This window comes from Anopheles stephensi, chromosome 3, assembly GCF_013141755.1.
Source record: "Anopheles stephensi strain Indian chromosome 3, UCI_ANSTEP_V1.0, whole genome shotgun sequence".
NCBI classification, from domain to species: domain Eukaryota; kingdom Metazoa; phylum Arthropoda; class Insecta; order Diptera; family Culicidae; genus Anopheles; species Anopheles stephensi.
Genome location: NC_050203.1, coordinates 13,549,271 through 13,572,594, shown reverse-complemented (window position 1 = coordinate 13,572,594; position 23,324 = coordinate 13,549,271). Strand labels below are relative to the sequence as shown.

At 45.3% G+C, this 23,324-nt stretch overlaps 1 protein-coding gene across 4 annotated transcripts in view; it reads right to left on the bottom strand.

The window, feature by feature from the left end:
* Positions 1-23,324, bottom strand: part of LOC118514336 (semaphorin-2A-like) — a 270,841-nt gene that overhangs the window by 175,225 nt on the left and 72,292 nt on the right. The window lies entirely within an intron of this gene.

Genomic DNA, 23,324 nt, shown 5'->3' with positions numbered 1-23,324 from the left:
TTCTCTCATTCTGATAATATTTTTGTATAGTATTAAAAATGTATTCTTTAATATTTTTGTTATATCTCTCCAACCGACTTTTTGACACCCTCTTAAGCGCGTGCGAGAAGCTCAGAAGCCCCGTTTGTGTGCAAGACCAATAGGAGAGCCGGTTCAATGACAAGCTCTTCGAGCGTGATCTCTCCATCGTGCAGCGAGTTAGACTAGCCAGGCTCCGGAGGGCTGGTCATGTCATGAGAATGACACCGGACGGCACAGCCCGTAAAGTCCTTTTAGGCCATCAACACAAACAGAGGATAGGCGTGATAGGCTCAAATTGAGATTGAGTTGTTGGCCAGGATAATGGATTGACAGATGACGGCACAAGACCGTGTGTGAAATTTAACCTAACGTAAAACTATTATAAGAAACTTCACGTTACAGGAGCAGGGTATCTTCTCACTTGGATCATTGCTCGGGAAGTAAAACGCTTACCTGGAAGGAAACGGAAGAAAAAGAGACATTTTAAAGTATTTAAAATTTAATCCGACGTAAGGAAACATAAACTTAGTATTGAATTCTGTTTTAAAACTCTATACTCAAGCACTATACAAACATCAAACAAACTTCACGTAACGCGTAACGATGCCCTTATTTACTTTTGCGACTGATAATTGAATCCTCGAACGAAAATGTTGGCACAGTTGGCACGTATAGCTCAATCCAACGTGGCCTCGAGAATATAACTTCTTGTCCGACAGAATAAAACACACACACAAAAAAACCTTGAAAAACAATAAGCTCATTTCGTCTGCCATTGTTTGTTGCCAGCAAGCAAGCCAACACACACACACACTCACACTTTTCCACCTGTTTTCTACTCCCTCGCCACAGTTGCTCATTTCCTGCCTTCCCGGAACAACGCCACTGCCACCGTAGGGAGGAAAACTTCCCTGACACGGGGACGTCAAATTAAACGGCCAGCGGACGAAACTTTCAAGTATTGATTTTCCCTTTCCCGAAGTAAACTTTGCCCAACAAATTGTTATTCGATTTTCCTCCCCTGCCGAACCTGCACGATGACCGGACGGGACGACGAGCAGGGTTTTCTTATGTCCAGCCCGGGAAGTGAAACGGGAAAAGCACGGAACACGTCGCTCTTAATGAAGAACACCATCTCACCTTGCGCTCACTATTCTTCAGACCTGCCAGCCCAGGGCTAAGGCGTTTGTTTTAACCGCTCACCGATCTTTAGAAGCGCTGAACCGAAACACAAGATGTGGTTGGCAGGGGGGAGGGTGGAATGCTTGTAAAACTCTGACCAAAAGCCAAACGGAGAGAGCGAACAAAAAAAACGCCGCTTTTGTGGAGCAAAAACTTTGACCACACAAAGTGGGCGAAAGAAAAACAACCAAACAACGAAACGGAACAGGGGAAAGAAAAATGGGAGAAATGGTGGGTCTAATTTGGGGAGTGGAGGAGGGAGCGAACAAGAAGAAGAAAATGTATAAAAGCTCCCACACCACCCAACCAACAATCAACGCTGAGGGCAATGAATTTTCTTTTCCGATTTCCGTGTGTTTGTTTCTTTTTTTTTTGGTTCGAAATGGAATTTTCGTTCACGATTGCAATGCCCCAAAACAGGGAACCAATCAAGACAGGTTGCCAAACAAAGCTCAAGCTAGGATTATTGTATGTTTGTGTGTGTTGGTGTACTCAGTGGGAAGTTTGGTGGATTTGTTTTAAAACAGTTTTAGGGCTAAGAGCTGTTTAAGTTGGTTCAGAAATGTTTTGAACGCTCGAGATGATCTTTTTTTAAATAAAACATTTAATCCAGCAAGCTGATTCAAGGTATCTAATTATTAAAGCGACCGATAAATCGAGCAAAAGTTTGAATGAAAGCAAAGAGAAAGCTTGTTCCGAAATTCCACCAAACAAATTTCCAATCATTTTCCAGCTCCGGCGGCATCTCTTCTATTCGTCTGTTTGCGATCCTGTTAAGCTAGTCACGGTTCATTTGAATGAACGCGAACAGAACATCCTTTTTCCACTCCAACTCCAACAGCAAAGCAGCTAAAGAATCGTTGACAGTGGAGGATCACGAGACCACAAAAATCTCACTTGCTGATTTTCGCTAGTCGGGACATCCCGCAGTCTGGGCTAACAATAAAAATGACTTGCCGAACCTTTATCGTTTCAAGTTGCGCTGCCATCGCTGGATGAAGTTTTTCGCGTGCAGAAGAAGCAACAAAAAAAAAAATCACCTACCAACCAACCGACCGCACCAAATAAAAATTCCGAAAACAAATTCCAAAATGCAATGCGGTTCCGACGATGTCGCATCCGGAAGCGCACAGTTGCGGTGGTCGTTCATCTCGGCGAACGCGAGCAGAAATCGAAGATGGCAAGAGCGAATGGCGTAACCCGACTCGATAGCTCAGCTCAGCTTAAAGCAGCGTGATAAAAATAATCGTTCACAGGTTTTTTTGCGTTTTGTTCGAATGTTTGTCTCGTTTTGCATTCCCCGACGACATTTGACCGATTGTTTTTCTTTTCTTTTCTTTTCTCCTGTTCCCATTCGCACAATGGTTTTCCTTCCGAGTGGGGGGTTGGAAAACGGAATTCTAATCCATTTTTAAAGAAAACTGCAAACAAAGACTCAACCCCTTCACACAACCATCGGAAGGAGAAAAGGAGCATTTTCATTTTTCTTGGCAAACTGTCATTACCTTGTGTGGAAAATGTACAACGTTCGGTGCGATCGAAATTTAGTACAGTTTCGTTGACACTCGGAAAAATTGAACAATTCAATGCATTTCTCGCCGGTTGTTCTGCTTCCACCTGAATGCATTCTGTAGCCTCTGTGTGTCTGGCGGCAGTACAGTTTGCCCATTTTTGTTACAAGTTTTCCGGCATCCGGAACGAATGGCACTCGGAATGGAGTGCTCCTCCATACCAAAAAACCTCCCTTCCAATATCAAACATACGTACCGAACTTTTATTGATAGGTGCTGTACTGTGAACGGCGGGAAAGTCTCTGAATTCTGAGAATCATTTTAAGCACACCATTTTCGATCGTACACGTAATCAAAGGACTACGGTGGTACGGTGACAAACTTATGCCCAACAGGAACAAGTCGGTGTCCTTTTATGGACGCAAAGATTTGGTGAAAGGGGGTGAAAAGCTTATTGATTATTTTCTAAAACAAGAAAAAAAAAGCGCACACACATGTCTGGGGTTGCAGTTAAAAGCAACTGCGTCTGTGTCGTTTCAATCATGCGGTCAACGGCAGTAGTCCAGGGATACCGGGCCCTTTCATCGTGAAAATATTGGCATGGGAATAACTATTTTCAATACGCAATCGCTCTGATGAAGCGTATGAACCAGTCGAACGCCTAAATGTATGCAATTCCGCATACACGTACTAGAAAGGAACAGTTTTATCACAAAATAAAGTTAAGCAGGAAACAAAATTTAAAGTTCGTATCACCAAGGCAATAGAAAAAAAGAGACTCATAAATTCATTCATTTCAGGGTTACCATAGAAAAGCTATTTCCACGGCCTGCTACTGCATATCACACCAGTGTATTGAGATTAATGACAACTATTCATTAAAGACTGGCCCCCGCCAGCTATCGAACACGCTCATGGTAGTAGTTGATGTGTCTCGTTATACTCGCCCTGCAGCAAATCGACAAGCGGCTTACAGCAGCTTCGGTTCCATGGGAAACCTTTATTTCCGCCATTTTTTTTCGCGCCACCACGTGAAACCCCGAAACCCGAAAAATAGCATTTGCTGCAACTACTCGGAAACCCTGATGAAGATATCCGGGAACAAGCGGGAACAAGCTCCTAAATGCACAGTTCCGAGAGGACAGCCGGAAAGCCGTACAGAGGGTAGTGAAAATATAGTTGAGCACAACAAAATAAAACCCAACCGGACAAAACTTGCTCACATTCGTCAGGCGTCACCCGGAAGTGAATCAGCAGCCCACCCAGCCGGCCCGAGTCGAGTAACCGCTGACGGGAAGTAATTTATTGTTATGTAGCGCAACAACGTGCCAACAACAGCACATCCGCCCGAGCGCCCGATGATGGTAAGCTGTGATGCAATTTTCAACACGTCGCAACGATCGACGAACAATTTGTCTGGCGCGCATCAGAAACAGAGATGCCCAAATTGGATGCACATGGTGCGCGCCGCCTCGTTTTACAATCCAGACCCACGCGGCGGGAGGTCCGTCAAAAGCTGAAGTCCTCCGAGCATTGCTCTATTTTCAGAGTTTTTAAAGCACGAAATATTAGACGACTTTGAACGCAGCAGCAGAAGTAGTAGTAGTTGGGAGATGTGTGACGTCGTCCGGCAGTTTAGGGGAAACTTCATAGTGAGTCACCAACGCTATGGCGCTTTTATTGATGAATGAAGTGAACTACTGCACCATGTGGACCGATTTTTTCTCCAACTAAACCATCACAGGCCGTTTTGAACCCCACAAGTGTTCGTCGGTGCACTTCAGCCTGATCGCTCGCTCCTGTGAGCAAGCAGACACGATTTATCTCTTTTGGCACTTTACGCACTCTCTACCTGCATCTGCTGTTGAAATACGGGCCAGAAGTTCTGCAGATATTCTGTGATTGAAAGAGAGGATCATGCTGTCCGTCTGGAGCTGTCATTCAAAGGTTGCATTTCATTGGGCATGACATGGTAACGCGTCAACCAACCCGGTGGTGGTTGTGGCCGAGAAATGCTGCAGTGGACCGTATACTTGACCGAATGGCAGGACTTGTTGGTGGTCTTTACAGCTCTTCCCCGCTTTTTATCCTCGATATATCTGAGATATCTGATCGAGATATCTGAAAATACACTCACAGCAGTTGAAGTGTCTTTTGCAGCCGAAGGAAGAACGTTTCAATTGACTCTCCTCTTCTTGATGCCGGTCCACGGTCGAAAATTCCGGCGAATCCCACCCGCTCACCGCAAAAGCCCTCGCACGAACGCATTAAATATTTAAATCCAATAATTCTGTACACTCCAACCGCCAGACTAGCGTCCAGCTGAAGTACCTTACCGAGCGTGTTACTACGCTCGCAAATGCGTAGGTACGGCTGAGATTGTGATTGACGGATTTTCAGCGATTTTCAACCCTTCATCATTTTTGTACCACTTATCGCTCGGCTGACCACTCATACCATTTCGATGGTCAGCATCATGCATCATGGTGTGTGTGTGTCTGAGCGTTCCCTGCTGGTGTTCGACCGTTACAAATTCCACTTCGCCATGGCAACGGGTGCGGCACATCGGGCGGCACAATACGAACAGTTCTTCAAGTGCATAGACTCAGTTGCAAACGGACTTACTGGACGCACAAACACACACACACATTTCGAGTGGCTTCAATGGGGGAATGGGAAATCATTTCTCGATTGAGTTCCATCCCTCCGGTTTTTTATTACGAGCACGGGATTGAAATATTGATAAAAATCGTGGATTTTTACCTGGGATTATAGGAACTCTCGCGTAATGAACGGTGTTCAACGGTTGACGTGGATAGAGATCTATCCCCCATTTGCTGGTCACACTCTGCGAAAAGCTGTACGAGTATTTATCAATGCAATGTGTGTAGCTGTGGAGAGCGAACACACACACACACACACACACACTCGTTGCACTTGACGCATTTGCACAGAAAATGCAATCAATGCATCGATGCAGTGTGCCCTCAACCCTCGGCTGAAGGATCGAGGGTGTGTGCGTGCGATACAAATTCGGAATAAAAATTGCAGCCGAGTAAAGCGAGGATTTAGTGATTTATGTGGTACACAAAACTGGACAGAGCTGGACAGAGGAGTCTCGATGTCCGCATCTGTGGAATCGTTCCAGCCGATCCAGCACCGCGCGCACAGTGCGTGCGCTAATAATCGATTCGTTTGTCTACTTCCATGTTCATTTCAATTTTCATTTCATTTTCACTTTCACTTTCGATTGCTCTCTTAACAGCGGGCATGCTGATATCATCATCAGCCAACGTGTTCGACCCGGGATTCGGTCCGTGTCATGGAGACGCCTGGTACTTCATGCGCCCGGGACGATCCTCCACGATGATTACTGGTGCGCACACCCACAAACCGAAATCCGTACTTGGTTTCGTCGGGTTCGGTTTTCGTCGTCGAGTGGCTTATTATTTATGAATAAAACAACCAAGCCACCCGTACCACCACTGGCTACTACTTCAGCGCGTTTGTCGATCGGGAGCGCAGGAGACCGAGTGTATTTTTACCGCATAAACATGAATCTACTACTCGTCCCGCGCCGGCCACGTAAAGGCAGCGAGAGATGTAATGCAAACGCCGTCTGGCAGTGCGATGCGGATGCAGGCTGCATGTTTCTGTTAAATTATGCAAAATAAATCAATATTTTGAGTGTGCGTTTGCATATTTTTAACCACTGATTTATCCAACACGCGCCACGCGTTTTGTCAACGTTACACAGGACAAGTAACAAAAAAACAGACACACACACCCATACTCTCTCCTCGTGAATCATTTATTATTGCATTCCAGGGTGCTCATATACGGAACTGAAAGAGAGGCACAAAGTCTTACCCACAATTTTCCACAATTTTTACCAATGATTTACGATTACGCGGAGGCCAAAATTTACATTTTATGAACAAGTTTTTGTCAACGATATTTCTTTCCCGCTGGTTTTCATTCATCAAACCATGCCCACATTCGGATCGGTTTGTAATTTTAATATATTTTCCGCGTTATTTTTTTTTTTTTGTTTGGTTCTTCAATCCATTCCATCAAAATGAAACAAATCCAGCAGCGCACTTTTAATGAAATATTCATAATTGAAAAGAGGTGCCGTTTTCCTGGTCTTTTTTCCAATACTCGTTCCTCGTGCGCAAAAAGAAAGGGGTAGAGCATAAAATTTAAATCTCTGTTAATTGTTTATTGAGTGTAAGTCTGGCGCAATTTAATTAGTGAAATCTGTTCACAAATCTGCGCTTATGGAAATAATAAATCGGATTTTCGGGATGCAACTTTGAATCGTTTGCGAGTGTATTTTTTCCAATTATTTTTCATTTTCATAAAAAAACAAGAAAATCATTATTTTGTTCTGTAGAAACTGAAATACTCTAAATTTCGTAGAAAAATTGATTAATAATGATGGTTACAAAGTATCATTAATGCACCGAATGGGTACAGAGGAAACCGGTCGATGCAATGATTGAATCATTATGATGTTTTCAAACCAACTACAAATCAATCATTATTTGATAGGCACTTGAATAGTCGAACATTGTTGTCAGTTCGATGGAACAGTGATGGGATGAAAATGAATGAGGAGAAAGAAAAGCAACTCCAAGACTTTTACGACTTGCTTCAGGATCTTCTCAGCAGCAGTGGCGGATGAAGTCCGCTAGAGGCCCCAAGCAGAATGAATCTGCTGCCTGGGCCAAAGTCAGAAGGGAGTTTGGGGACCTCAAAATGATCGAGAGCTTCCAGGACCTCACAACCAGTGAAAAGGAAGATGAACTCCTCTATCAACATCAACGAGACCCTTGAATGCTCAGGCCTCCATGCATTTGCTTGGTTTGCTTGTACTATAATTCGTGTCCCTGCTCAGCAGTTAACCGATTCATACTTCCGATTCTAAGACTTCTAATGAAAAAAGGACTAGTTACAACAACAAAGAACAACCTTTACTAGCATTATATAGCTAAAAATAAATTAAAAAAAACCTCACTTTTCATTACAAAAACTGCTATTGAAGTCTAGTGTCTAATAAAACTCGCTTCAACAAATAGCAAACAGAGCAAAATAATTTCAAACTTACTTTGTTCCAACCTACACACTCGCCAAGTCGCAAAAATACAGCGTTACGCGATAGCAGCAAAGCAGCAGCAGCTGAAACGCTCATCATTACTTATTTGCGCTAAGCATATTTCACTGCAGTCCATTAATGAGTGCTGCTGCTGCTGGACGTGTGTACGTACGTATGATGCCGTGCTGAATTGAACAGCGGACGACCCGAATGCAGTGCAGCTACTCGAATGCAGCACCACACAGTACCATTAAAAACGTTTCAAAGCCTGCCTGCCCTGTCTGCCCAAACCCGGTACTGCTGGCGCATCGGTGTGTAAGCTTCCGTCCTGCTATATAAGAGCGGTAAAATATTGAAACGTAAATATATCCGATAAACAGTCGGATAAGAGGGTTGGCGAGCGAGTAAAGACGACCATTACCGCCGACTGCTACTTCTCGGATTTTCTATTCACACACACCAGACACACACGCACAGAGGCGCACATTTACATATGGGTGAGTGAATTTGCATATTTGAAATGTGCTTACAAAGAGAGATCCAATAGGAGTAAGCGTCGAATAAAAAAAAACACACTCACACTCACACACATATATAAAGAAATGGAGAACCTTCCGCTGTCCTCGCTTAGGACGCCACCGAAACTGGACGTCCGAAAAATGAAACGACAACCTTGAGCTCCCCACAAAGTTTCGCGGTATAGTAAAGGAACCTACACGCACACAAACACACACACACACGAACCATTCATATGTCCGAAGAACAGGGTGTGGGAAGGGTGGCACAATTTTGGGCAGCCGGGCGCGGTTGGATAGAAAACCGGAAGCACTGCCCAAAAGTTTAGCTGATGATTTACAGCTGTAATCCAGTCCCGGGCAGGCATCATATTCACTTTGCCGCATCGCATGACCCCGGTGGTGCGCCGTGGTCACTGTGAGTGCAGCCAGTAGTAGTGTCATGTGCGCTGCCCCAGCGCCAGCTGGTTTCACTGATAACATGTAAAATCGGTTCACTCGACGACGACGACGACGCACCGGAGCACCGGATCGAGTCAGAAAAATGGAAATGAGCTACGAACGGTGGACGAAGCCGACCATTACACAGACAGTCGGGGTGCCGGGGGAGAGGACGAAACCCACGTGGATGAATGGATGAAACAAAAAAGCAAGTATGAGATCCCATAATCCGTAAAAATAATATTCCACCATATTTCGCTGCGAATCTATGGCACGGGGCGAACACCGGAGGCCCCGCTCGCCGTATGGCAAAAGCTCCGCTGGACTTATGCAAAATTGTCGTCTGCGACGGCTGATGATGGTGTGCAAAGGAATGAATTGGCGAGTGGAGATTCCAACGCGCTTGAAGAAATATATGTACACGCTCATAGAAGGCGCGCGCGCGAACTTCAAACACTGACCTCGGGGAAGCGGTGTTGGCCATAATCTGCGACCTCGAACGCGGTGCTATAGTAAAAGGTAACTGTAACACACCTACACACAGCTACCTAAACTTGGATCAGTCTGTGTGTGTGTGTTATCGTACGGTTCGCAGACAGGACCTGGGGCGTGGACAGACATCGCAAGAAATCCGGGTGTCAAAATCCGCGGCATTCTGGGTTGGCGACGATTACGTGGAGCTTCACGTGAGTGTGTGTGTACAGCGGACGCGGACGACTTCACAGTGGATAAACGGTTGCAGGAGAAACAGCTGCTATCGCGGTGCGCATTCCCGCCAGGGTGTGACAGCTTTTGGGTTGGGTATAATTCAGATTTAAATTTATCCCTGAGTAACTGAATCCCAGTAATCCGACCAAATTGGTTTGGGCGATGGGTTGGCGATGGGTCGGTTGGCTAGTATTGGTAGTGACAAGTGACAATTCGCGACAAGAGTGTTCCAAGTGATGGGAGGGTAGTTAATATGGCGTGGTGCGATTCGCTATCCATTTTATTTTAAATTAAATAAATGCTGCAATAACTTCAGACTCTAAGTAATGAGATCTTATACACATTAACAATTACACAACAGTCTCTTATACAGTACTTTTCGCAAGTCTAGAACTTTCCCTACTTACTGAACGCCATCAGAATATTAATCATCTGCTAGCTGTCGAGAACGTGACCTGATCCAAGTATAAATCCTTTTGCGTCGTTTTTCACCAACAAAATTTAAGAACAATTCACCAGAGCACATGTTCTGGGACACAACCTTTATATCGCCGAATCGCGACTTGACGATGATGCTCTGCGGTGGACAAAGCATTGGCCCACACAAGCAACCGAACCACTCACCGCTCAGATTTCATCACCTTCTCCCGGTCAAGTCATCCCCCATAAAGTCAATGTAAATATTTATTCCGTACGAAACGCAATCTGTGCGAACATAAATACAACATAAACCGACGGCCGCCACGAAGAAAATGGCGTCACTTCCGGGGGGGGGTATTTGTCCCGTCAGTCTCTGGTAAGTTTGAACAGTGAGCGAGCACGTCCTCTGGTGCTGGGAGGGAGCAGACCCGTACGGTGCGGTACAACACATCTGGAACACCATTACGGTTGGAGTTCTTCCGGGATTTGGGTTTGGAGTAGGTTTTGTGCCGAAAGCTCAGCTTTAGCTGGAGACCTAATTTTTGTCCCTCTCGCAAGGAGCACCACAGTCGATGTATGTGTTTGTGAGAAGCACAACGCCAGTGTATTTTTCTTGCCTCAAACAAGAATGGAGTGCAAACATTGCCACCAGGATGGCTACTAAGCCATCGGTTACCCCCAATATTTCGCATTGATTGTGGCGAGTGAGGGCCGGCAAGAACAAATGACGAGCGAACACTCAAATTTTGCCGATCCAGGACGAGCGACGTGACTGATTTACTAAAGCAAACACAACACCCCGTCCAGGAACAGTCAAGAAAGGCACAAAAGTTCGCGGCCAAATTTAGGCACATTCATTAGTGGGGGTTTTCTCCTCCACGCAGAATGTGGCCCAAAAATATTGGCGATGAGGCGTCAGAGAGGTTTGCTTTCCTTTCCCGAAGCATTTTCTTCGGCAGGCGCGGCCTGGCAAGATATTACAACGATTTTGGGCCAGATGAAGAGATTCGTCGTGGGATCTGCAAGCATATATTGCCGACGTTGCTTGAAGTTCGCTGCTTGGTGGAACATTCCATCCCCTAATCTACTTAAAATTTATTGTATTTATTACACCAACTTTTGACCTTCCTGTGAGGGAGGTTGTGCCCATATCCTCCTATTGGCAATGTGCGGAGAGGAGTGTGGGGATTAATTTTTGTTGATCCTGACCTTTTAAAGAATTTTTCTTCCTTGGCCGCTGGCTATACGGAAGAATTTCGGTAAAGGTTGAACCGAACGTCGACGATTCGGTGCTGATGTCAAATTAAAGTTTCCTGATGACGTTTAATAATGCTCATTTCTTCAATCTCATAAAATATTATTACATTAATTACGTATACAGCTTCATACTTATTTGTTTGTTGTAAACTTTATCCATACAGGTTACTGCCAGCACATTTGCTCCTTGATTCCACCTTGATGCGTGTTTATTTTTCCCAATCAAATTGATCAACGTGATACAACCCAGTCATGTTTTCGGCAGCCACTAATAAATCAAAGTCCTGCACAAAAAATCCCCCCACAAAAGCAGCTCCATGCAGCAACACGACCGCATTTAGTCTCACTTACTTTTCCCACCCAGGGTGCTCATTCTCTTAAGCGACTACTTCCGATTGATTACCCACAAACCGACCGCCATTCATAACCTGATGAGTCATCGTAAAAAATCATAATCCAAAACAGGAGCACAAATATGCACACAACCAGACGGTGACGGTGACGATAGGCGAGATGTCCCCCGGCAAAGGAACAAACATACATGCTTGCTACTGAAATTGATTCCTCGTCTAGGAAGGTGGTTGTTTTTTAAGAAGGCAGAAACTCATTAGTCATCTTTCGTTTCGATAAAACGCACCTCATACGCCGAGCTGCCTACAGGAGGCAGGGTTTGCCGAAAAGAAGCGATATTATGTCCTAATAACTGGTAGCTCGGTAGCATAAAAATCACGCGCACCCATAATGTTTTTATTTTCTTCCTTCCTATTACGACCACCACAGCTAACACTAGGGGAAAGTTTCTTGTTGCTTAAACACAAACTCCCTGCGTGCCATAATATACAAACACACACCAAAAGTAATCCGTGAGCCCTGCTCGAACGGTTATTAATGGGATAAATGGTACTAAAAATTTCCCCAAATATCGAAAATATGTTTCACTGGCCTTCGTATACCCGGGAAAATGCTTCTTTTCTTTTTGTCCTCGGTCTCTGCCTCACCATCAGAATTCGATTGCAGCTACCGGCTGCCTACATAATTTGCGTCCCCTTCTGCGTTCATTTCGGTGAGGTACAGCAGTAGTTTCGGTCCCTTAGTTTTTATATCCTCCTCAGAAAACGGGAAAATATGTTTCTAATCCAAACACCACCATAAACAGCAAGCAATGAGTGGTGCGCGAGAGGTGCCTATCAAACCCGTCGCTCTTTTCCCGCACACACACTGACCAACCCGATTCCACGGAAACACTATCGAGAAGGGATAGACCTACAACCATTTTTATGATATAATCGAAATTTATGCGGTATTTTTACTTTATTAAGTTCGACTGCGCTCATCGGCCTAATTTATGCAGCTACTCCGGTTCGGCTCCGGCCGGAAACAAGAGGAACCTGTTACTACGCCAAGCAGCCAAACAGTGGCACTGTGACGCATTTCAGTCGCTCGGCGTTGTCCCTATTTCTTCAAGAATGTCATCATCGCTCCATATATATGCACCCACCCTAGGCGGTAGTTGTTGGGAAACTCATCGTCACCTAGGAAATAGTTTCAGTCGCGTGTGACCACAGTCGGCTCGCCCTTCTGTTTTACAAAGCGAATAGTTTGCTCACCCCACATCCTGCTATCGATATGAGGTTAGACAAATAGAAGACTTAGAACGTTGTTCGGGCTGGAAAACTCCTTACCGTGTGTGTTACTGAGGGACAGCATTTAAAAGAACCAATCAAACCAGCCACTGACCATTTGTATCCGTAAGTAGGGAAAGGAAATTTATTGTCGATTTTCATACATTTATCGTGCATTATTCGCATGTTCAGATGAGGCCTTCGAGAGTATACCAATAAAATAAAAACAAAGTGAAAAGTCGTACCCTTTTGAAGTCTACCAGGATCAGTTCTACCAATTCTTTCCTACCCCAACATCGCCTAAATATACCGGAATAGAAAAAAAAACTCTTGTCCTTTTTCCTTAGGAGTTTTTGAACTATTTCTATTCCTTAGTCGCCTTTTACGACCTTCTCCTGCTTCTCTATTATGTGCGAGGGTTGAAATAGGGATCTCCCGGCAAAACGGTCAGAATCAACCTTCAAGCGTGTTTAACGTCTACTTCTACCACTACTTCTACAACTACCCAGCCTAGTGTAAGTGGCGAGTGACAAATTGTACTGCAACCGTAAGATGGAAAACCACCCCAAAAAAAAAAAAAGATCCCCAAAACCCAAGTCCGGCTAGACACTCCATCACTCACCGACTTTAATCATGCAAAAGGCAAAGCGGGAGGGCGTAGTTGCAAATGTCAACAGGAAAAGCAATTGTGATTTTCGACGGCTACTTCCGGGCTTCGGATTTCGGGGGAGTTTTTTCGTTTTTTTTTTTCGTGCACTCCCCGATTTTCCCCCCTTTTTCCAGTGACATTTTTATCCATCTCGACCGGTAGTTTATGGTTTTTGGGTGGGTTTTTTGTTCGTCTTGTTTAGTACCCAAAAATAAAATTGGTTAAAAGGGGATAGAAGCTTAGCTTCGGTCACGATTAGGAACTCGAAAAACAACCCTCAGAAATCACTCCCCGCATAATGTATGCACAGACAGACCAGAGGGTTAGCACACGCATTCGCACCCGGGCAGCGGCCCTCTCCCCCCAACCGGTACAGTTGCCAAAGGCTAAGGAGATATTTTGACACAATCAACAAACACAACTAGCCTTCTACTTAGACTATTTCCTTTAATGCAAGCCAATAAAATATGTCTCCTGATTTGAACCATAAAAAAAACCCCGAAAGGGACTTGTTTTACGAGTGGCACACTAATGAGAATTTTATTCCATTTCAATGTTTTGTCTAGCTTTTTGTTTTGATTTTTCCAACCGCTCTTTTCAATTTGCATCGCAAAGTAACTCGATACGTACGGGCAAGAAATAATCCTTGGGAAGCTGTTGTTTTTTTTTATTTCCTCTTCCCGTTTGTTCAATAATAATCAGACGCTCAATAATGGAGCGGTTCTTGAATGAGAAATATTTTCCATTCGTGCTCGAACACACAACAATAGTGAGCAGGCGGCTCTCCTCGCATCCTTCTAGAACGAAGATACACCCGGTTCTTGAACATCGGTGTCGGCAGAAGGGTACAGGTAACGACGACGACGCATCGCTTCAAATGTTCAATCATTTGCCGATTGAGCCGCTCACTGAGTGAATAATGATGACAATGATTGAACCACCGTGCTGCTCCACCCGATGGTCCGGGAAAAGCAATGGTTTTACAGGCCCCGTACGGAGAGATCATGTTTGCGGATTGTGTTTTTCCTTAATGATGCCAGTCTCTTCCTCTTCTGCGTTCTCTGCTGCAAACAATCTCTTTGTCCCGAGTTGCACATTCTGTGTGTGTGTGCAGTATGGCTGAACGATAGAGACGAAGAAAAAACATTATAAGCTAACCTCCCGCAGGTAAACGTCGGGAAGTAAGAAGCTAAGAGGATGCTTTTCCTTGCCTGTTTTTCTAAAGCAACCAGTCACCAGTGTTGTAAGTGCGGTGAACGTGGCGCAGGGTGATGCAAGAAGATGCACACACTTTCGCGAACCCTGTCGTCGAAGTCTCAACGACCGTGTTCTCCGGAAAACTGTTCACATTCGAAGATGCTGCTGTACTGGAGGGTATGGATGCGTTTGGGTCTGAAGAATCTGAAGGAAGCAAATCGTAGTACATCAACGTCGGTGTGTGGCTCGATGACAAACTCTCCAATGCTTCTTTCCGTCTGTTTGCCATTGTTTAGCTGCCTGTGTCTGTGTGCCGGTTGCCAGCGACTTTTCTCCTTCCATTTTGCAATCATTCTGTAAAACGCAAGAGGGGTATAGACGCGAATCCACCGAGATATTGCAACCGAAAACTTTGGACCGGGAAAACGTAAGCTTCACCGTTAGTGGATTCGCTTGTATCGTTGAAGTCGCGGGCGTATCACCGAATCCTGCCACGTTCCGGAAACGAGTTTCAACACACCGAAACGCTAAACAAGCGACAAATCCATCCACCAAGGACTTTCTAAACCTTGGTCCCGGAGCAGATCGTCTTTTTCGCTCCCCCGCAGCGGTGCGTGTGTGTGTGTGCAGGATCGTAAAGGAAGCAAAATTTTAATTAATTGTCTCTTGATAGTTATGAAACGCTGGCGACGACGACAACGGTGACAACGGCATCAACATACAAATAGCCAGCATTAGCTTTACCACCCCTTCCGAAACGCTCTCTCGCTCTCTGTCTTTCTTACTTATGTACCGAAAGTTCTTTAGACGCGTGCCACCCATCATTGCTCCCAGCAGACCTAAGCAGGGTAGCAGCGTCGTTTCGGGATGGCGGAAGTAATAAAACTTACCTTCCACTGGGCACCAAACAACAACAACCCACTCGCTTTCTCTCACCGGCACGTGCACATTAGTATTAGTGCGCATTAGTGTCATAACGGATGGTGTACGCGAGCGTTCATGCGCATCTCATAACACACGTGGTGTGTGAGCATAAATAAACGTACGGTATGCTCTTAGCCCAACATATGTCGCTAGTGGATGTAGTAAGAGTACGCTGTACCTCGGGGGCATATCTGTCCCTCTCTCACTACGGTTTCGCTTCACACAATTAGATCGCGACTAATTAAAAGCATTAAACTTGATATTCTGCAAACGATTTCTGTTACTACCTTCCCTAACCCTGTGTGCGGGATCGATTTGAAGCGACTCAAGGGACGCAATTGAAATCTTTCAACAAAAACAGCAGCAGCACCACACGGAGACACATTGAGACTTTTCGGAAGGCTGTTGGATCCGTTTCGGGATGGAGCGGTAGATATTATTTCAATACCCGAAGGCATGCTATGCATACCTAATTATTGATTATTATTTATCCTTTCCCTAGAATCTCGTTTTATTGCTGTAACATATGGGTTTAGTCTGGATCTAATAAAGAGGCACGTGTTGTGGTAGAAAGAAAGCTAAGAGGGTTTTTGCAAAGAATTCTAGGTAATGGAGAAGATTTTTTAAGCAGACGCTATCATGCTTGCGGTGATAAAACCCAGTGAAGACCTTAGGAAGATGCAATGTACAGATAAAGATAGAACGGTAGCCAACTGAACCCAAAAATGGATAATCATGAATATAACTGTGAAGCACTAGAGTTTCCCAAGGTACGCGTGACAGGCAATCGATACCTTGTGATTAGAATTTTATCATCACGAGTGTCTATTCCAAGAAGGGAGATAAGTTAGACAGAGAGTAGCTTTTGCAGGAATGTTCCACAATGTTGAACGAGGTATTCTAGAATCTAAGCGCTGAATGCTAAACTGTATTTCACATTATCCTAGTTGAATTCATTCCTTCCAATGGGCTTTGTTCAGAATCTTGGTCAAGTTTCTTAAAGTTAGTGGAATGACCTCGGTCATCTGTACATATCACGTCAAGACGAACGGAAAACTCTCCTGCGTCCTGACAGTAACCTAGGATATGTTTCAAGAAACTTTTGTCGACAATCTCAACACTGAACTGACACAACAAATAGTAGCTTGAAATCCAATGAGATAGTCTTTTGAATTTATGAAGCAAAAACAAAAATGATTTCAACATCAGTTCCCCAATCTACGTAAAACTCTTCTTTGAAGTCGTTAAAGATTATTCCGACTATTAAATCTATCCAATGAAATCTTCTTTGCACAAGATACATTTGAAATAAGTTTCAAAAAGAGATGGCGAAGAGTTGAGCTCTGAGTCCAGACCTTGCGCAAATTTGACTGTAACTCGTTTAATTAACGAATGCTCTCAATCGGCAACATAACATCCTAACTATTGGAAATAACAAATTAGCCCCTGATGTTATTACTGACATAAAATATTTAGAAAATGAGGCCGTATAAGCGTGTGGGTCATAAATAGCAGCTAGTCAATCATTGCCAAAATGACTCATAAACATATCGAATTTTAAGTAGAACCGCTCGCCGCATTATCACCCTATAAATAGCAACAATTAATGGCGTACAGCAAATGTGTTCTCTAGAACAAAACCCCTACTAAACTACCGTGGCCGACATTTATGGCAACATTTTCATCCCACCGAGGAAGGTCCTGAATTTTTGGGTCAAAATTCAACAAGAATATTTCCATAACTTTCCATCGAAATATGCTTGCCCATTTTATGTGTGCCGAACGCCCGTCAGTCCGGAAAACAAGAGCACACACTTTGTCCCATCATCGCACCATTCATTCGTCCGATAGTAAAATATTTTCCGTACATTCTGCTCCCGAAAGGCCGATATTTTGACGTACCCGATCAATAAAGTGGCAGGGTTTCGATGCGGGTTCGGCCGGTCCAAAAGTAGGCGGGATCTCGAATGCCAGCGCAGACTTAAAAGTCATCCGTGGCGTGTGCGAAAAGATTCCTCCATTGCGACCGTATATTCGGAGAACAATTCAAACCGGGGCTAACAAGCCAAGAAAAAAAAAGAACGTGCGAAAAAGCCGAAGCAAAAAAAAGACCACAACTCAACGACGATAAATGCGTGGAAAATTACGCGCGCGCGTACGCCTTCATTCACACGCGCGCCCGTGGACAAAACCGAACGATCATAAATCATGGCAACAATTTCAATAAACTTTAAGCAACAATAACTCTTTCGGTGGCGTTCTCTCGCTCTCGGTGGATGCAGAGCCGGTACCGGGCGCGCGGCCCTTAAACCATCCGTGCCGACGACGATGGCCGTGGGTTTGGTAGGTAGGAACACAGTGGAAGAAATTTAACAGACGATTGAAGCAATTCTTTGCGCTGAGGCGGGTGAAAAAGGGCTGCCTTGCTATCGTTCCCTGCCAACCCCTAGTGTACTCCTCGCCGCGAGACTGAAAGGTTTGCTACTATTACAAGCGAAATCTGAAAATTAAACTCATAATTCTTCGCATCCTTCAACTCGCGCCCAAGCCCTACGTTCACAAGGCCAGGGGCTGTGGGGAAGGAGGACCAACGGGAGAGGTTTGCTTTATTGGTAATTATTTCGGCAAAATATCCAAACATTGCTACCGATTTTCCTACGCTTTCCATTCCACAAGAGCAAATGCCAAGTTGTACACCCACCCACCCATACACACACACAGATCGACACAAGGAGAGCATGGCACAGCATAAACCAACATAACGATCTCGACGACGGGTATACACCGATGAATCGTTCTTTATCGCAACAAATCGAGGGCACGACAGGAGGGGATGACGGGGTTAAATTTTCTTCCCCACCACCCGTCCGAGAGTATTCCTGGTGTGCTCCACGCGAAATGTTTCAATTCAGCCGACGACAAACGGGGCGCGAAAGAGCGAAGATTGTGTAAGCCTTTAATTTAAATACGCCCTCCCTTCTTAGAGACCTCCTCTCCCCCCCCAAGCCCAGTCTCCATTCAACGCCTTAACGGTATCCTTGAAAATATTCTATCCAGGAATTCTGGCGGTAGTGGGCCGCGCAAAACAGAAATGTGTTTCATCCACGGTTTTGTGTCTGGCAAATCTATTACAAAGAGAGCTTAATCCCGGTGCTGGGGCGTTCGCTTTTCTCGAGCATGGTCCTCAAACTGTAACATCGTAGACTCTTGGTTGGAGTGCAGGACCTTGTTGTCCTGTATTGCTTCGCACTTTGGTTTAATATTTTAAAACTTTTCTAAGCTCTTTATCTTATTTATAGAAAATTTTTAACATTCAAAGTCATACATTTTTATACAAATATGCATCAAACATCCTCAAACAAGTCAGCTTTCACCACTTCAAGTACTAAACTACACAGCATACACCGCTCTGCATGATCCTTTTATTATCTGCTCGATGAGCTTAATTCATCAATCAATGAACGACGAGCACACATCCCAATCACACACGCCAACCCTATTGATGGATCTACTCTTTCGGTTCTTCACCGAGGTACCACTGGGAGAATATCGTACAAGGACACATGCACGCAAAGCATTAACAAAAAAACTCACACACACATACACACATTCTTTACCTTGATAATTAATTAACACGAAGAATGTAGAATATGGGGTGTGAGCAGATGAGCATCACTGGACGCAAATTGACCAAGGACGCACACACACACGCACGCCGTGTGTGTCTCATCCCCAGCCTAATCCTTGCCTTATGTCTTGCTCGGCTGGCCAAGATTCATCTCATCCGTTGACCCCGTTCGATGGTGGAACAATTTATCTTTCAATCTAATTGATCACTTCATCGAATCTTATTCATCGCCTGCAAGCATGCCCCGTTGTGTGCCGTTGTAGGGGCAGCAGAAAGAGACAATCAATTTTAATCCATCTACTGGGAAACGTTCTGTGTCCTTCATCCTTCACGTACATGACGGGAAAGGGGGGCGTAAGAACGCAGCACCAAGCTGACGATGCTGGTTAAGACCAAGAGGATGATAGCACAACGACGAACAACAGAGAGTATGGTACGGATTGTAATCTATCACACAGTACCGAGGACACTCGCTGCCATCGATCGATCCTCGTTACCTCGTTGTCAGGTCGCTGCTCTACACACCATTTGAATGCCACAAATTGTGTTAAATATGGTCTCTAACCCTTCTCCTGTAGCTCCTTGTAGCACCAGCTTTTCCCACAGCCTCGGTTCACTCGTTATGCGATATTTTAGCAGTTCCGCCCTATCAACCTCGTTGGGATGGGAAATCAGTGTCAAGCGGGTTCAAACAAACAGAACCAACAATGCGATCGACACACACACACGCACACACGCGGCAGGATTTCCTGACACATTCAACGCGCCCCAGGAGGAGTGCGAATCGCACTCCAACAGCCTGTCACAGCCCCACAAACTGTTCCTCCCCGTCTAGCGAAACCTGTCAATCATTAACACCGAAAGGGAATAGTATAGCGTACGCCAGCAAACCATCCTGCCCTGGCCATCGGAACGATTTTCAAACCACACGTACGTACACGTCTAAGCACCGGAAAATACGCAAAGAATGAAACCTCTCCCGATCCGTGATGAGGATCACACGATGCATGATGATGATGATGATGATGTACGGGGCAAAGCATCACACACAACACATTAGAGGCTTTACCAAAAACCGATTACACATTATTTGTTCGCGTCCATATGCGAAAACCGCTTCTGCCTGACGACAACAACGACGGCAGCAGCAGCAGCAGCAGCAGCCGGGGCCAACTGGCTCCAAATAATGTCGGAATCATGCGTTTAACTCTTTCGCCCTCGCTCCAACAAAAACATCTCTCCAACCCCCCAATATTGAGGGATTTTCACAATGGGTGGCGAGAAAGTGTGGCAGCTTTTCCGCACGAATAATTTCCCCGGGCACCAACCGAGCTCGCTTTTCATGGGTCGTCCGCCAGATCCTTCGATGCCCGATGACGTACGCATCCCGACGGGGGTGAAGACTCTTTCGCAAGCGTTGTCGAATCCTTTTCGAGTGGAGGTGGGCTAAAGGACGTGAGGGGGGGGGGGGGGGGTGGGTTAGGTTCCTCCCGTGGTAGGTGGTCTTTGTGCAAAATTATGTGGAAAACCCCAAAAAGGCAACAAGTCACATCGGTGCGAGAGAGCGAGCACAGTCGCGCACATAAGCCACTTCTCGAATGTTTGGCAATGTTCGATTTAATGATCTGTGAAAGAGAACTTCAAGGGGGCAAGCCGAGGAGGAAGCCGAGAGGGAGAGGAGAGGGGGAAGAGGGACTTCAATGGTTGCCTGGTTTCGATTTGGGCTGCTCACCCTGTAACGCAGGCACAGCGGAACGAGATTTTCCAGCGGCCATTTTGAAACCTTTTGTAGCGTCGTTTGTATGTGTGTTTGTCCTTCCCGGCACACATATGGAACGAGTTTTAAGAGGCTGTGTATGTTGCCCCTGGTTGCCAGCAACAACAAAACGGAGACACAAAAGCCACATGTTGCCAACCTCGGTCCGGTGTGAGTGGGCGTTAAATTGGGTCGAACACGTCACCTTCTTCACCGTCCACAATTGTTCACCACAGGAAAAGGTGGTAGTGGCAGAGCCTGAAGGGAAGCAGCAACATCCCAACAAAAACATCCCACCTGAGGATGGCCTTTCTCGTTACCGCGGGAAGGTGTTCCGTGGTCCTCTAATAAATCAGAACCTACCAGAATCTGGGTAGTTACACACACACACACACCCAACTAGCACAAAAACCAACCTTTCGGCCAGGTACACTAAACCTAGGAACTGGAATCATTTCTCTCGCTCTCGCGCGACATTGAGCTTCGAAGGTGCTGGAGATTTCTTTTATGCATGAAGCTTGACGGGTTGACCTGGGGCTGCTGCAGGCAGAGGTGCAGGCCCAAACAAACCCCCTCGGTCATCGAAGGCGGACGAAGGATGAAGCATTTCGTTACTATGGGTACCGGGGATCCTCATCTTCACCCGTGGGACCCACTCGTCATCCAGGGGAAGTGGATATCCCATTTTCCCTGGCCTAATATCCCAAACACGACACTCCGATACGGTCGATTTGGAGACCGTTCGAAGAATTACTAACCAGACTTTACCTGCCGAATAGTACAGGGCTGGCTCCGGGATAGTGCGGGACGCACGCACGCACCCAAGGCACCATTACGCATGTGTCTTGATGCGTGAGTGTTTGCCGGCTGCTTCTGCTTCCGTTGTATCCCCCATTTTCCTGGCCAGAACAGAGCAGGGAATAGGCATGGAACAATGCGTATACATAAAACATTACGCTGACGGACCCATACTTGACCCATACATAAGTTATAAAGTCTGGCAGCACTGGTCCTGAACTCCCACCTTAGTCCCGAACCCGCAAGGGAGGCACACAGACAAATCAACAAGCGCTGTGTGTGTTTGGAACTGAAAGAACTACATTTGTAGTTGTAATATCATAACCAGATGAAATTTACTATAAATACTAGCTTTTGTGATAATTTTAAACACACATTTTTCTATTTCTGTACACTCTTGGCACAACAAACCTATATATTTCTACTCTCGATACAGGATTCTAGCAACATATTGAGCAACAATTTTCAAATCACGCTTACACGCAAGCGTATTCAAATAAATAAAGCCACATTTACATAATACACCCATCTCAATGCAACCGAGTGTGAGGATTCAGGAATATCTTTTCCTTGGAATCAACTTTTATTCCCGAAAATGGGGCTAGCCAGCTAACCCATTGGAAAAAAAGGCTGATTCTCCGCCTAATCATCGCTCAAAATTTGTTCGGCAAATGCTTAAACCTTCAAAATCAAATCCAAGCAAATGGTGGGCGTTAGGGAAGGAAAATTATTGTTTTCCTTTTGCGGAGGGAAATGCGCATCAGCCGCACGCCGGTCAATTATGGGGAGACTGCCACCTTTTATGGCCGACACGACAGGAAGGCTTAACTCTCGGGCAATGCTAATCCTTATCGGTACACATACAAATAAGAGAGAGAGAGAGAGCGAATGCGGTCGTAGCAGGTGTTGTACACACCAGCTACTATTCATTATTAGCCTCCCTCCTCCCCCTTGGCTGCCTGCTATGCTAATCCTTTTCGCAATTTAACCTTTCCGGTTCCGGAGAAAAGAATATAGATTCTGCCATTTACATTGGCCCAGAATTAGCGGTGAGGCGGAAAACGTTAACTTACACCAACACCTTCAGAAACCAGTAGCATGCCTTCTGGGAGTCCATTTCCTGTGGTTCCTTTTCCTATTTTTTTGGGCAGCCTTGGACTATAATTATAAGTCGGAGGTTTGGTCGTTGGTGCGCCGCTCAAAACCCCACCACATCCGAGACTTACGAGCCATAAAAGCTAACGAATAGCAAACAACCAACATCATATGCTCACGAGAGTTAGGAAAATAAATTTTCTTCCAGAAATGTTGCGCCATGTTTACTCTGCCGAATGCGACTTACTGCCAGTCGCAGGAAGCAACATGGGAACATCCCCACGGAAAACCAACGACAACGACGAAAGGATTATGTTTTGTGGTTCGTGGATGTGCGCAAAAGACGCATTTCCACCAGCCAAAACTGCTGCACCAGGATCAGCTGCAACTGTTTCTTGGAAAACCCCCGGCCCAAAAAACTGCAGACAGTGAGCGTGAAAAAAACGAAATGTTCGCAAGCAGGACGAAAAGCGAATCGAGAGAGCAAAAGTCCCACCATGCT